Raw genomic sequence first — 14,204 nt, forward strand, 5'->3', positions numbered from 1 at the left:
ATCACCCTAAAAACACAACAAGGGGGTCTACCTCTGTGATGATGTCATCGGGCCAGTCCAAATGGCAAGACTGGTGGGGGGTGAGGACTTTACTAATGACTGTAATGTGGGAAAGACTACCCCTGCAACTTTAAGACTGTGCCCGCCACATGGCTCCATAAGGATGTAATGCATTCCAGGTGTGGCAGAGGCTTTTAGTTTTTAATTTTGAATGTATTCACTCTCTCACACACATGCATGTATACAGAAACAAACAAACAGATGCCTGCATACGTGATCTCACCAGTTCTGCACACATCAAACATCACTTCTTTTGCATGAAGTACATTTTGGCATAGGGACTGTACAGGAAACAAAGCATTTCAAGCCGAGCTACAAGCTCCTGTGGAGCAATCTGTAACTTGCATGAACTAATTAGCAAGTTAAACTTGATCCCTTTCTATATGGTGTCCTGCTGTTCCTGGTGCCTTCATTTTATAAAGGTCTATTATTTTTATATACATGGAAATTATAAATGGATCTAATTATCTTCTGCAGTGTTTTATACAGTGCCTACACATGAGCAAAGATCATTTAAGGCTTGACATTTAATACTGTGCTGTGATGTTTGTGGTTTTCTCATGTTTACATTATCAATACAATGGCCACTTCCTTTTCATGTCAATCTTATTTTTTGTGCTATAGTGATGTGTAACATTTTCACCTTTACAAACCACAAAGCCACCATGAGGTCAGGCTGACTATATGAGGAATGTAATAAACATACCTTGTCAGCCACTAACTTCCAAACTCACCTGGAGATTTCCTGAAGCAAGCCGCATTTTCACCAATTAGTGTACTTTCCTTAATGAAGTGCTCCAAATCCATTGTGATTAATGTATCGTAATTTAAAGGGGAAATGTGTAATAAAAGCCAACTACTAACTAACAGCAGGGTAAGAATATGCAACATTTGTCTAAACTGCTGAAACTCTGAGGGCCAATCAAAAATAATACCATATTTCATAAACTTCACTTGTGGCGTCGGCCTGTAGTACCTTAGCCCTCTGGGTGTTTGTGCCACTAACAAGGCACTGTACGAATCGTGGACATTTTGTTACTTTGTGAATGGCAGAAACAAAAAAATATATATACATTTTTGTTTTGTCCTCCCCGCTAGCTGGAAACGCTGGAAGGAGTTGCTTCAGAAACAGTCAGTTAGAAGTTGTAGAAACTTGCTGAGGTTTGCAGAGACTGAATTAAAGCTAACTGCGAACTGAAAGCTGTCGACCATTCTTCTCCCAGCAAAGTATTTTAATGGTGGCAGAGAGGACAAAACAAAACTACGAGTCCCTTTGTCGTTTCTGACACTTTGTATTAAATACCAAACTATTCAAACGCACATGGACCCTGCAGCTTTACTTCTGGGTCCTCTCATGTGGACTGAGGATAGACGGTCCTGTCTCTACGGTCGTATCAAATGCAAATAGCAGTGCCTCCAATCTGTATCTCTTAACAGTATCACAGGACACAGAAAACTGCTCCCTGCAGTAACTTCAATTGGTAAATGGTAAACTTGAGTTTCCCCTTTTACTCCTTTTGTTTAGCTCTGCACTGTGTTTTCTCTGGACAGCAAACCCTAACATTTGGACTGCGATCCAAAATCATGGATCCAGACAAGCTGCTCTACAGACAGAGAAGAAAAAAGCGAATGTGAGGAGCATTGGGGGAGAGAGGGAGGAGGAGGAGGAGAAGTGATGATGTGGAGCTTGTGAAACTCAGAGTCAGACTGAGCTTGAGGATTTTTAGAAAAAGGCAGAAAATGGAAAATTGTGTGTGTGTGTGTGTGTTCATCTCTGTGAGTAATAGAGACATACTTTACTTTTTTTCAGTTAGCAGTTTAAAGAATATTTAATTTGTGAATTTGTTTTATCAACAAACGCATTTAATATAAACTGAAAAGCAGAATCATGAACTATAGTGCTCAGCAAAAACAGTTTAATGAAATCAACGTGATTAGGAGACTGTTAATTGAATGAAACCTAAATGAGGCTAACTTCTGTTTGATATCAAAGGTGTTGTCTTTCATTGAGCTTTTTCCCCGTTTTTTTATTTCCCTTTTCATTTCTCTTTTAAACTACTTTATATGTTTTGCTTTGGAATCAGCATCCTCTCCATCCCAGCTCCTTCTTGCAGGACAGCATCGTGGTCTTATCCTCCTGCTGTGAGTGTGTGTTGGAGGTCTGGGGAAGCTTCTCACTTCCTTCATTCCTGTGACCCTTAAAAACTGCACTTCTTGTAGTACTTACTTACTGTACAGTGTCATCAAACTTAAAATGTACCTCTTTTTTGGCTATTTGAAATAAAAACTAAAACTATTTCAGTTTGATTTGAAATAGTTTTCAACAAAATCAGTTAGCTTTGCCTAAATCTTGGATTTAAGTCGGCGTGTTTTTTCTGCTGCCGATAGAAGATGTCTTCCACCCATAGCTTTAGCTTTCTCCTGCTGCGGCCCTCCTCCCTCTGGCTTAGCCGGTGGAAAGAGTGACACAGCAGCTAAGCAAAATGCAGGAGGTAGGCTGCTCCCAGACACAGTGATCAAATGGAGACAAAAGAAATCGCAGAGCTTTATTTAGTTTAGCAGGATTTATTCAGAATAAAGAAACACACTGTTGTTCACTGTGAAACACAAACGCTTAACTAAATAGTGTTCAGTTACGAAACAACAACATTATGGAACATGTGGAGACGGATGGGGGATGGTATTCCCACCCCCCACACACACACACACACACACTCTCTCTCTAAGACAGTCTCTGCTCTGATTGTAGCAATCTATTTGCTGAAGTTGCTAAATAACTAATTGTTCATGTACACTGATATATTTTAGAAGATTGGGATTTTTAACAAAGAATTAGGACAACTACAACTCTCCACCATGTACCAAATCAACAGACTTTCAGCAGTAAGCGTCGTCCTCTCTCTGTCCTCAGGCTGCATCATTTGCACCACAATCTCAGGGAAGTTAAAAAGGCTGATTGCCCTCAGCAAGCATCCACCAGGTGTTTTATGTGGCAGGTGAAGGTTTGATTGGTGGCAGGTGGCAGACAGTTCAAGTGCTCAGTTAAGTCTGTAACCCAGAAAAAGACAGGCCGCAATCAATTTGAAAATTAAAAATCCCTGCACAGAGAAGCAAGTCATAGAGGGACATTACAGCACATTGAGCTGGTCTTAGTTCAGATACAATGATCTTAATTTCTAAGTCAAACCTCCCCTACCCTCCACACATATATTACAAAGTAGCCAAACGATGGAATTACTGGGTCCATCAGGTGATGTCATGGGGCCCTAAAAAGACTTTTCCCGTACACATGCAGCAGAATCCAGAGTTATATTCCTTCCTCTGTTCATGTGAAAGAGCTGGAGAACGAGGCTCTATATTGTGAAAGATCTGGGTATATTTTATTCCTGAAAGTCAAACATTTTGTGCTTCATGTGCCACTGAGCAGCTTTCATTGAAATGAACGGGGCGCCGCCTCCAATGCTGAATCCTGTTTTCTTTATACATCCATGGTTTAAGTAAGTATTTCCTCTAAGGTATTGATGTCCAATGGTGCCGTGGAGGAATAGGCATGTTTTCAATACAACCAAAAACTTTACTAGGTTGATTCTTGCATCATTACACCTTCAGAAGAGAAAGAAGAGCCTTTGGTAAAATCAGTATCTGTGGTTTATAGTTTCATGTGATTTCTTCGAATGAAAACTGCTTCTTCTCCAGTCTAACTCGACCCTGAAGCCTCGGTCTACTTGCTGTACCACAGCTGGTGTTACTGTTTAGGATCGTCTGTGCCACGTCAAATCCTTCAGTCAATCATACTTGTACGACATAAAAGAATTACCAAAGCAGAGAGGCCATGTTTGCAATGTATTATCCATTTTGCTATCTCAAGCTTTGGTTATATGGAGATAACCAAATGGTTAACTTGGGATCTTGAGATAACAGCGTTAAAAAATGTATTGCAAGCACAGCCGTCCTTTGTTTTGATAGAAATTATTAGAGGCATTATTAAGATCAAATATCCCACCAAAGTAAAAAAAAGTGTTGATCCTGCATCAGAAGCTTTGCCTGGCTTTACAAGATCCAACTGTTTCGTAAACCGTTCTCCTCCTTCCCATCTGTGAAATCATTCAAGTGCGGAGGAGGTCTGGAGGAGTCATTTTACTTCCTTGTTGTCAAACCGACTGCAGCTGTAAAGCCAGAAAGGCCACGCGCTGGACTTTTTCCTCACTAAAGACTCTGTGAGCAAAGCTGATTTCAAATGAATTATTTTCAACTTGAATGTACGCCACCACCAAAACATGCTCTTATGGGATACAGGGATAGAAAAGGGTGCAGACTTTACATTTTGCACTTTCAAATCTGTTTCCTTTGAGACGACAATACCGGCACCACGTATCAACATGTTGAATGGTTTTGCTTTCACTGAAATTAGATTATGAAATGACTGTAAATTTCCTTGGCATTAGGGTGAGAATACTACAAAGGGTTTTGTGAAAGCTGATGAATAAAAAAAAAAATCGTCGACGAGAGAAAATAATTAATAAAAGTCACAGAAGATGAAGGAGTTCTCCAATTCCTTCACAGGACATGGAAGAGTTGAGGTCAGTCATGAGAGGGTGGCATATGTGGGCTTTTAAGTGATGCGTGGAGGGTTTTTTTCCCTCAACTTTGACCTCACCACTATAAACTCTTGTTTGCCACCCATCCTTCTCACTGCAGGGATCCTACCGTCTGTGTTTGTTAGTGTCTTGAGGAAGACAGAAACAGGATGGAAAGAAAAAGAAAGGAGGAAAATATATTTTATCCATTTATTTGACCAAATAGCATCTGCAGAGAGAAACACTCAGAGGCAGCTGAAGTCATGGAAGCAATAGTATCGTGGTATGTGGACCTGGGACTGAAAAGTTTCCATACAGGAAAAAAAATAACTGTAAGATTCCTCCCTCCCTAAAGTGGGACCAGTCTACCTCCATCATACCAAAATAAAACTGCAGCAACTGGAGCAATTTTAAAGAGGTGGAGTTACTGAAGGGAAGTGACGTCAGGAGAGAAGTTGATGTATCAGATTTCCATTTGTGTTAATATCGATGCCACGGTTTGTCGTGTTTTTGCAGGGCTTCGTCGTGTCAGGATGTCATTGGCTTCATCACAACCCTGACGCTCTCTGTCCTGGCTCTTATGGAAACAAAGTCTTAGTTTTATGATCCATGCTGTTGTATTAGAAACCTTTTGTTCAAACATTTTGTTTCCTTTTAAAACTCTCCTTCGTCGTTTACCACATAGGTTAGTTACGGATGGAGCGCAGTGTCTCTTTTTTCTCTGGTGTGTCAACCGGGGCTCTGAGTGCATTTTCCCAGATGTGTAATGATATACGGCTGTGTTGAACTCGCCCCTAACCAGCCAGAGAGAGAGGGAGGGACAGAGAGAGAGAGAGACTCCAGACATCTGAACTCACTTAAATGTGTTCCTTGTGTGTGCAGTAATATGGAAAAGATTTCAGCGCTCTCTCCTCTGCTCACCATAACCGAGCTCAGCTTAACCCTTAAATAGCCAACATGCTCCTGTTTAGTGTTGTCTGCAGGTCCTGTATCTTTTATCATCATAAAATGTGCATACACACAACTGTACAGTCAGATTGCAAACTTCACTTCAACCCCTATAAAACGATGTAACTGTAAGCGTGTATGTTTTTAAAAGGGCGAAGCAATACGCTATAGGTCTGCTGTGCCTTCTGTAACTTATAGGAAGAGTCTGATCGGGTGAATTTCCTTCTTGGGTTTGCTGAAAATGTTCTTTGTGCCAAATACATCCGGCATACCTCAACAAGACTCAATTCTGTGACTGGACCAGCAGCACTAGAGCTACATGCTAATATGAGCATGCTAACCTTCCACCAATGAAAAAAGAGTGCTGCAGTTCTTGACAAGAAGCACACTGGATTTTGAAAACAAATTTATGATACTTAACTTGACTTAACTTATATGATTTTAGACACATAACACGTTATAGGCTATGAACGTACTACACTACTGTTGCATGACGCCAACAACACAGTTAAAGGCATAGTTTTTAACGTGAGCACGTTTGTAGTCTCATTTAGTCACTCGTTACAGCTTCAAAATTCACTAATGGGATATTTGCTGACAAAATTTGTATCATAGAAAAAAATTCTATCATGAGTTAACGGCGTTATTTGTTTTTGCACTGGGAGGGGCTTAACACTGCTGCACACATTAACCGAGAACATGGAGAAAGGTACTTTTAAACCAACGCAGGAACAATGAACACATGCCTCGGCCAAGTGGAGAGCAACGGACTGCAGGCCGATTCCTGTCGTGGAAGAGGTCGTCTGAGGAGCGTCCTTAGAATCGCAACTAAAGACGGCGCGTATGATCCTCAAGAAGCACCGTCGTAAGGAGGATACACGATTTTTATGAAACTGACCGGACTACAAAAATGGCGGCGGGGTCAGTGTAACTGCTCAACCTGCATCACTGAAAGTGTTTATTTTGTCAGAGGCTTTACAGACTAAAAAGTCCCCTGCACAGTAAATTCCAGCTGTGTTTTTTCTTTTTTTTGCTAGACCTGTTCAGAATTGTTTTTTTAAATAGATTTATATTCTGTATATTAACTTGCTGTTACTCTGAGAGTGCTTGTTATATTATTCTGATAACATTACTTTAAATTAAAAGCGTGTAATACACTAGTTTTTAATTCATTCTTGATTTTTTTTAATAATCGATTCAGCTTGTTCACCTTTGCCCAGCACTAAAAAAAACACATTCAAAACCCTGTTGACTTCAAGACGAGGGAAGACTCATTCCTGCAGCACTAACTTGCTGATGCTGAGCAGGTGTCATATTTACCATCCTATTTTAGTGTGTTAGTGTGCTAACATTTGCTAACTATCACTAAAATCAATAAGGTACAGTTGAAGCTGATGGGAATGTGCTTAGTTTTGGAGGTAGCCTATTGGTCATATGACACATTGAACTTTTGACCTGATGATGGAGCTTGATTAAAAGATAAAGGTTGTATTGGTTCGTAAGGATGGTGGTTTGTAAATACGACAAATATGTCAACCTGCTGGTAACGCTGGAGGAATCAATAGGATTCATCTTCTGGGCACCATGAATTCTGTACAAAGTTTCAAACCCGCCAATAAATGTTGAGATATTTCTTTCTGGACCGACAACCGGCTGACCGTAGCCTCCCTTGAGCCATGCGTGGCAAGTGTAGCTAACAGCTGCCTCTGGGTGACACAACATGTATCTTTGACTTCTTGCACCAGATGAAGTGTGATTTGATTGTGATTTGGGGATCAACACATTGATATTTGGATGTGGATATTAATGTGAATGTGATGCACTCCTTTTAACAATGTAGAATTATTCTCTGCTTTGCTTTAAATTAATTATTTGTTTAGTGTCTTTTAGTTACTTAAACATTGTGGATGCATATAAAATCCCAGTTGAAGAGACAATATTTATCTGTAATAAATAAAATGTTGAGAGTAACTGAAAACACAGCTGTATTCCTCAGATTGAATTATTCTGCTCTTAGAGAATATGGCCACCAAATCCTCGACTGAACTCTGTCAAGAGATCAACTCGACTCTTTTGCATATTTATGCAGCCTTTAAAAATAAATGAAAAACAATACATATACGGACATTCTCTTGCTTTACACTTATATGAGTTGGACTTTTTTCCGCTCTCAAACCACGGCTCAGCTCTATCTAGCAATTAACTGCCTGCCATGGACTCTGGTGACATTGTGTGGGGATATTTCTGTCACGTTTATTATGCGTTTGCTGACCAGACTGTGAGTCATGTGGACGCAGGCATATCTAACCATGTGTTAGTCCCAGCCAAGGGAGGTTCCCTCCTTTTATTTTTTTCCTTTTTGCCTTCTACTTTTTTGTAATTCTCACGTTCTTTCTCATCACTTTAGCTCTTTCATTGACAGAAAAGCTTTTTGAAGGACTGTCTTTGCTTAAATGTTGATGTACCCTCTAAAGTACGCAATAAATACGCAAGAAGCCATTTTCACTAGAGAAAAGTCTTTGTCGTGGATTAAGCATATCTCCAGTGGAAGAGATATTCCCTGTGACTCAACTCCTCCACCATGCTTGCTTGTGTTTCCTGACACATATTTATACTCTCCCTTACCCGTACCCCTCACTCCCTCCATGCACCCATCCCCAAACTGACATTAGAGCAGCTCTTCAATAACCCCGCCTCCCCTCAGCTCAGCTCAAGTTCAAGAAATATGTTCCACTGGAAAGAGCCTGCAGATATGGTAAAACAGGGGAGTGAAGGTAGACGGGGAGCAAGAGAGGCAAAGATGAAGAGACGCTGAAATGATACGAGAAACAACGGGAGAACAGGAAAAGCAAGAGAAGGACAGGAATGAGCGAGAGAGAGAGCGTGTTACGTATAGTATAATTTGAAGCACTTAAAGCAAATGAGAGCTCCTTAAAAAACCCTGGCCTGTCTTTTACTAGTCCTCCCCCAGTTCCTTCCTTCCTGGGTGCTACAGAGTCAGCAGGGTGAATAATGCCGGTGGCCTCAGCATGCTGATATGCGCTCAGGCCTGTCGAGCCAACAAGAAAGCAGAATTCTTTGACGTAGCCACTCTTTTTGATCGTTGTGCTTAAAGACTCGAGTGAGTGCCAGCGGCTTCCAGGTTCTTCTCTCAATCTAAATGGCGCTAAATCTGCATGCTTGAGTGTTTTTCTGTTGCCTGTTGCTGCTTTCTGCAAATGATTCACTGCTTATTGCCTCAACAAAATAAAGAAGTATTGATGTTGCTGCCTGATTTGTTTAACCCCTCTGACCTTCTGGTGGACGAGTCATTACAAACTCATGATGTTCATCCGGATGTTGTTCAAACCCCGAGAAATTTATTTAAATTTCTAGTTGAATTACTGAAGTTTCAAAAGATACCCAATATGTTGAGCTGAATGTAAGGGAGGCGTATAAAATGGTGCACTCTGCATCTGGAATATTTCTCTTCCATAGGATGGTTCAGCCAATTATAGCACGTCTTAGTCGGGCTTAAAGTGAGATTATGTAACTTTTGAAAGGAGAATTTACACAATTCTCCAATGCTAAGCTAAATTCATAAGCAATATAAAACATAATTGTTCAGTTAAACACATTTAGCAAATGAATTGACGAAGCGTCACATGGTCTGGTATGACCAGGAGCTAATAGATATTGACTAGTTGCTAATGTTAGCTAACTTTAGATGTGGCTTTGTGTCAGAGCGTTGATTTCCTTAACGCTACTTTTATTATTTTTGGTAACAAAAAATGTACAATTGCTGTCTCATTTACAGGTTTTATGACTCAATCCTGCATCACTCTAAGATAAGATAATGATCTTATTAATTCAGAAATAAATTATATACAGTTGAGTCTGGGGCGTTTTGCAGCCGAGTGCGAAGCGGCAGGGATGAGAGTTAGCACCTCCAAATCTGAGGCCATGGTGCTCTGCCGGAAACCGGCGGATTGCTCCCTCCAGGTGGGGGCAAACTGCCTACCCCAAGCGAAGGAGTTCAAGTATCTCGGGGTCTTGTTCACGAGTGAGGGTAAGGTGGAGCGGGAGATCGACAGGCGGATCGGTGCGGCTGCAGCAGTAAAACAGGCGCTGTACCGGTCCGTCTTGGTGAAGAGGGAGCTGAGCCGGAAGGCAAAGCTCTCCATTTACTGGTCAGTCTACGTTCCAACCCTCACCTATGGTCACGAACTCTGGGTCGTGACCGAAAGAACGAGATCTCGGATACAAGCGGCCGAAATGAGCTTCCTCCGTAGGGTGGCCGGGCTCAGCCTTAGAGATAGGGTAAGGAGCTCGGACATCAGGGGGGAGCTTGGAGTCGAGTCGCTGCTCCTTCGTGTCGAAAGGAGTCAGCTGAGGTGGTTCGGGCATCTAGTCAGGATGCCTCCTGGACGCCTCCCATTAGAGGTTTTCCGGGCACGTCCAACTGGTAGGAGGCCCCGGGGAAGACCGAGGACACGCTGGAGGGATTATATCTCCCGGCTGGCCTTGGAACGCCTCGGGATCCCCCAGAATGAGCTGGAAAGTGTTGCGGGTGAGAGGGAAGCCTGGGTCGGCCTGCTGAACCTGCTGCCACCGCGACCCGACCCCGGATAAGCGGCTGATAATGGATGGATGGATGGACAGTTGAGTCTGAAATCAATTTATTTTAAAAAAACTGAAAGAAATTGTTAGACATTTTTGAGAGTTAGATGAGAAGATGGATAGCTCTCTCATGTCTCTGTGGTAAATATTAAGCTACCTCCAGACGCCATATAGCTTAGCTTACCACAACAAACTGGAAACAGGAGTAAACAACGAGCAAGAAAGGGCACAAAACCACTTGCGACAAAACTACAATGTGTAATTTTTACACTATACAAACTTACAGTTTTTCAGACAAACAGGACATAACATATTACTGTATGAGCTTTAGAGGTTCTGGTAGAGAGGATTGTTAGCTTTGAACAGATCCTGCCTTCAATTGTTATGCTAAGCTAACCTGCTGCTGTCCTGTCATAATCAAGCTGGTGGCCCAGGACTCTGTTGTGCTATTTGGTGCCAGGATGCAAGAAATCTGCAGCAACTTCTGATTCCCAGTTGAACCACCCTACACTCCACATTTTAGAAGTGCCAATTCATTATATACATTGTTTTCATAGAGAGGCAGAGTTTCATAGTGTCTTATGTGTAAAAAGTCCATTGCAAGTTTTCAGAGAAAGACCGACTGAATATAGGCTGTAATTTGGAAACTTCAACCGCCCCTGCATGTCTGCTGTGTGTGTGTTTGTGTGTGTGGGGGTGTGTGTGTGTAGGTGTGTGTGTGTGTGCAATGCACTGTTTTATTAGTGCCTCTATCTGTGTGTGAGTGTCACAGAGGGCAGTGTGTCTGAACCTTTTTATCCATCACTCTCTGCTTCCTTCAACCATTTTTTACAATCTTTTCTCATCTCTGTCGTCTCTCTCTTTGCTTCAGTCTGTTACAGGATTATAGGGGTGTGTGCGCCCCTCCTCTTTAATCACTAGCTCTCTCTTTCTCTCTGCTCCATCTCTAAACAGAGATGTTCTGACAGACAGCTGCCGGTGTCTGTGTGTGTGGGCCACATATACCAATACCAATATGAGACACCCTGAAATTGATAACGTATTTCACTCTGTTAACTCTCACTGAGATGGCTCTTACTGAAAGGTGTGGTACAGTATGAACAAAGACAACACAATAAAGGGGAAGCCACAATAAACGATTGCGGGTGAAGGGCAAAAAATAACTAAGAAATATCACCATGAAACCTTTCTATAATTATGTTTAAATATGCAAATGAGGCACCAAAAGACAACTTTTGGTCAATGTAGGCAAGATCTAGAGACTAAGATAGAGGTGTATTAAAATAAACACATTTCAGTAGATGTTCTTCATGCTTCACATCTTTTTATTTTAAGTGTTACCAGCTGATCTTTTCTGTGTTTCCTCGCTAAGATATGACACGATAACATCAGATATACTCTGGCATTTCCTTATCAAGGATGCAATAGTTCTACATTTCCATACAGCAGCCTATCACATCCCACTGGCTGTGTGCTCTTTTCCTCACCAGCTGGCTGGCAGGTGGACAGTCACCCCCGACATGAGAGGATCCACTCCACCCATAATCCTTAGCGCTTTCTTCCGCATCAGAATGGAAATATGAGCCGCAGTGAGATGAGGCCAGTGAGAAAACGACTTGAACAAGCCAATCGGAGCAGAGCACATCTGGAGGAATCTGTCTGTGGGCCCAGCTGGCAGCACTATGGGAGAAAACAGAGGAGAGGAGCAAGATGTGAGATTCAAAATGGCTGAAGGGTTTAGAAGAAATCTCCAGGAGTGGAACATTATGAATCTAATAATCTTATAAAATTGTTTGATGTTAATTTAGCTCACTTTATTATACTCTTTGCCATTGGAGCCTTCTTATTTCATTTTTAAAAAGCAAGATTTAAAGGAGCAATACATTTTCAAGCACAACATTTAACTAGAACTGGGAGACTACAGAAGTGAAGACTGCGGGACCATTTTTATGTCTGTATTTCCCACACTGGCATGTTTTGGAATATAGATATATATATATATATATATATATATATATATATATATATAGATAACGTGAACTAGCTGTCTACCCCCACTGATAAATTGACCCACAGGACACCCTCACAATCTTTTGGAAAAGAGATTTTGGCTCCTGAAAATGCCAATTAAAACATCTTCAGTATATGGTGACTGGATAACAGGAAGTGCTTAAAGGTTGAATTGTTTTTGTTTTTTTATTTGCATCTGCGGCCATGTTCATGACCCTTTGCTATTCGGGTTAAATGTTCAATAGTTGGTTTCAAAAAGTGTTTTATTTTTACTTTTTAAAGCTAATCATGTGTTTGAATGTCCTCAAAGAGCACATAATAAGGATACAACACAACTGACTGTTTCATGTGAAACGTGGTTGAATCAAGAGGGGAAAAAAAGTCTGATGATGTGGAGCTTTGCAGCCATCTTTGATTTCCTACGCCGCCTGTCTGGTCTCTCCGGCTACTTCAAGGCTTTAGCTCCTCAGCAAACATGAGAATGTAACTCTGCAGCGAGTGGGAGCTCTGCCATCTTTAAAACACATTTCATCTCGGTCACCCCTCCCTTCTTTTTTTCTCTATCTTTCTATCTTTCTGGTTCGACTCAGGGAAGTTGTCGGGAGTGTCCAACAATTACTTTTTTTTTGGCACAGAGGGGGGACGAAAGAGAACGGGCCTTCTGGGTGCAGGAGGCAAAGAAGAGCTTCAGTTCAGTAAACTGTAATATAACAGAACCAGGATGCAACCTTCTATATTGTCTCTATATTCTTTTAGAGTGGCTTAAATAGTTATTACTGCACCTACTATGTTGCAAAACACAACTGTATAATACATAATGAATGATAACGTCATTCAGAAACAACAAGCTTTTTACCATTAGTACCCCGAAAAGACTCACCGAAAAAGTTTCAAAGTGGAGATCCTTTTCCTTTCCACCTGTAATATTTGCCGGACAGACACACTAGTTTACATATTTAGTGTTTATGGAGGCGAATCCAGCTCCATAAAATAAATTTGGAAAATATGTCTTGATGATTTAAGAAAGATATTGAATATATGGTGCATCAAATATCCTTTATGAGATGCAGAATAGGATGAGAAGGAATAGGGAGGTAATTCTATGGCTCACTGGTTGAAATCATTAACACATTTTACTGGTTTATTCCTTCATAACCACCTTCATAACTGTCTCTCATTTAAAGAATAGGTTCTCAACGGTCATCATGTGCCATTAGAACATTTTCCTATTGTGATTATTCCTCCTGTGACTTGAAAATGTGTGAGCTCATCATTTAAGCCAGCGCACTGCTGCACTGTGCCACACATTTGTTTTAGTGGTGAATAGATTGAGTCCGGTTAATAATGTAAATGTGAGATGATGAGATGTGTTTAAACACTGAGTGCATCACTGTAATACTTTAGGAATATGTTCATGATGTGTGCTTTACTCACTGGAAAAAACAGTGGACGTGTAATATAAGGCAGCATGAGAGCCACGCTGACTGTTGTTATAGTGGAAGGAGAAAATATGACATGTCTGGTCATGTGGGCAGGTTAGAGAGAGAGAGAGAGAAAGGTTGAAACTAGATCTCTCCTTCACACCTGTCTTTTGTCAGTCTAAAGCTCCAGCAGACTCTGTTGAATGTGAATCACTGCATTCCACTGATAAGCTTTTGCAGAGTAAATCATTTGTATTCCAATTTTAAACTAATCTAAAGAGTTTCTAAGCGTTACACAGATATAGAAACATAAATATGATTTTATTTTAACACACAAGTTATATAGGAAATTATGAATGCATGTGATTTGCACTTGAGTGGAAAAAGTATGAAATACGACACAGAGCTGCTTGACTGCATAATGTACATTCTTGGTAGCCACACAATACACAAAATAGCAAGGTTGCCATGAAAATGCCATAAACAATAGAAGAATAAGGCAGAGATGTGAAACGAGTTTCAAAGAAATCCGTGCGTAAAAACGGGAAACTAACAGTCTATTCCAATCCATTTCTAATAGATCAAAGAC

This window comes from Cyclopterus lumpus, chromosome 11 (assembly GCF_009769545.1).
Source record: "Cyclopterus lumpus isolate fCycLum1 chromosome 11, fCycLum1.pri, whole genome shotgun sequence".
NCBI classification, from domain to species: Eukaryota; Metazoa; Chordata; class Actinopteri; order Perciformes; family Cyclopteridae; genus Cyclopterus; species Cyclopterus lumpus.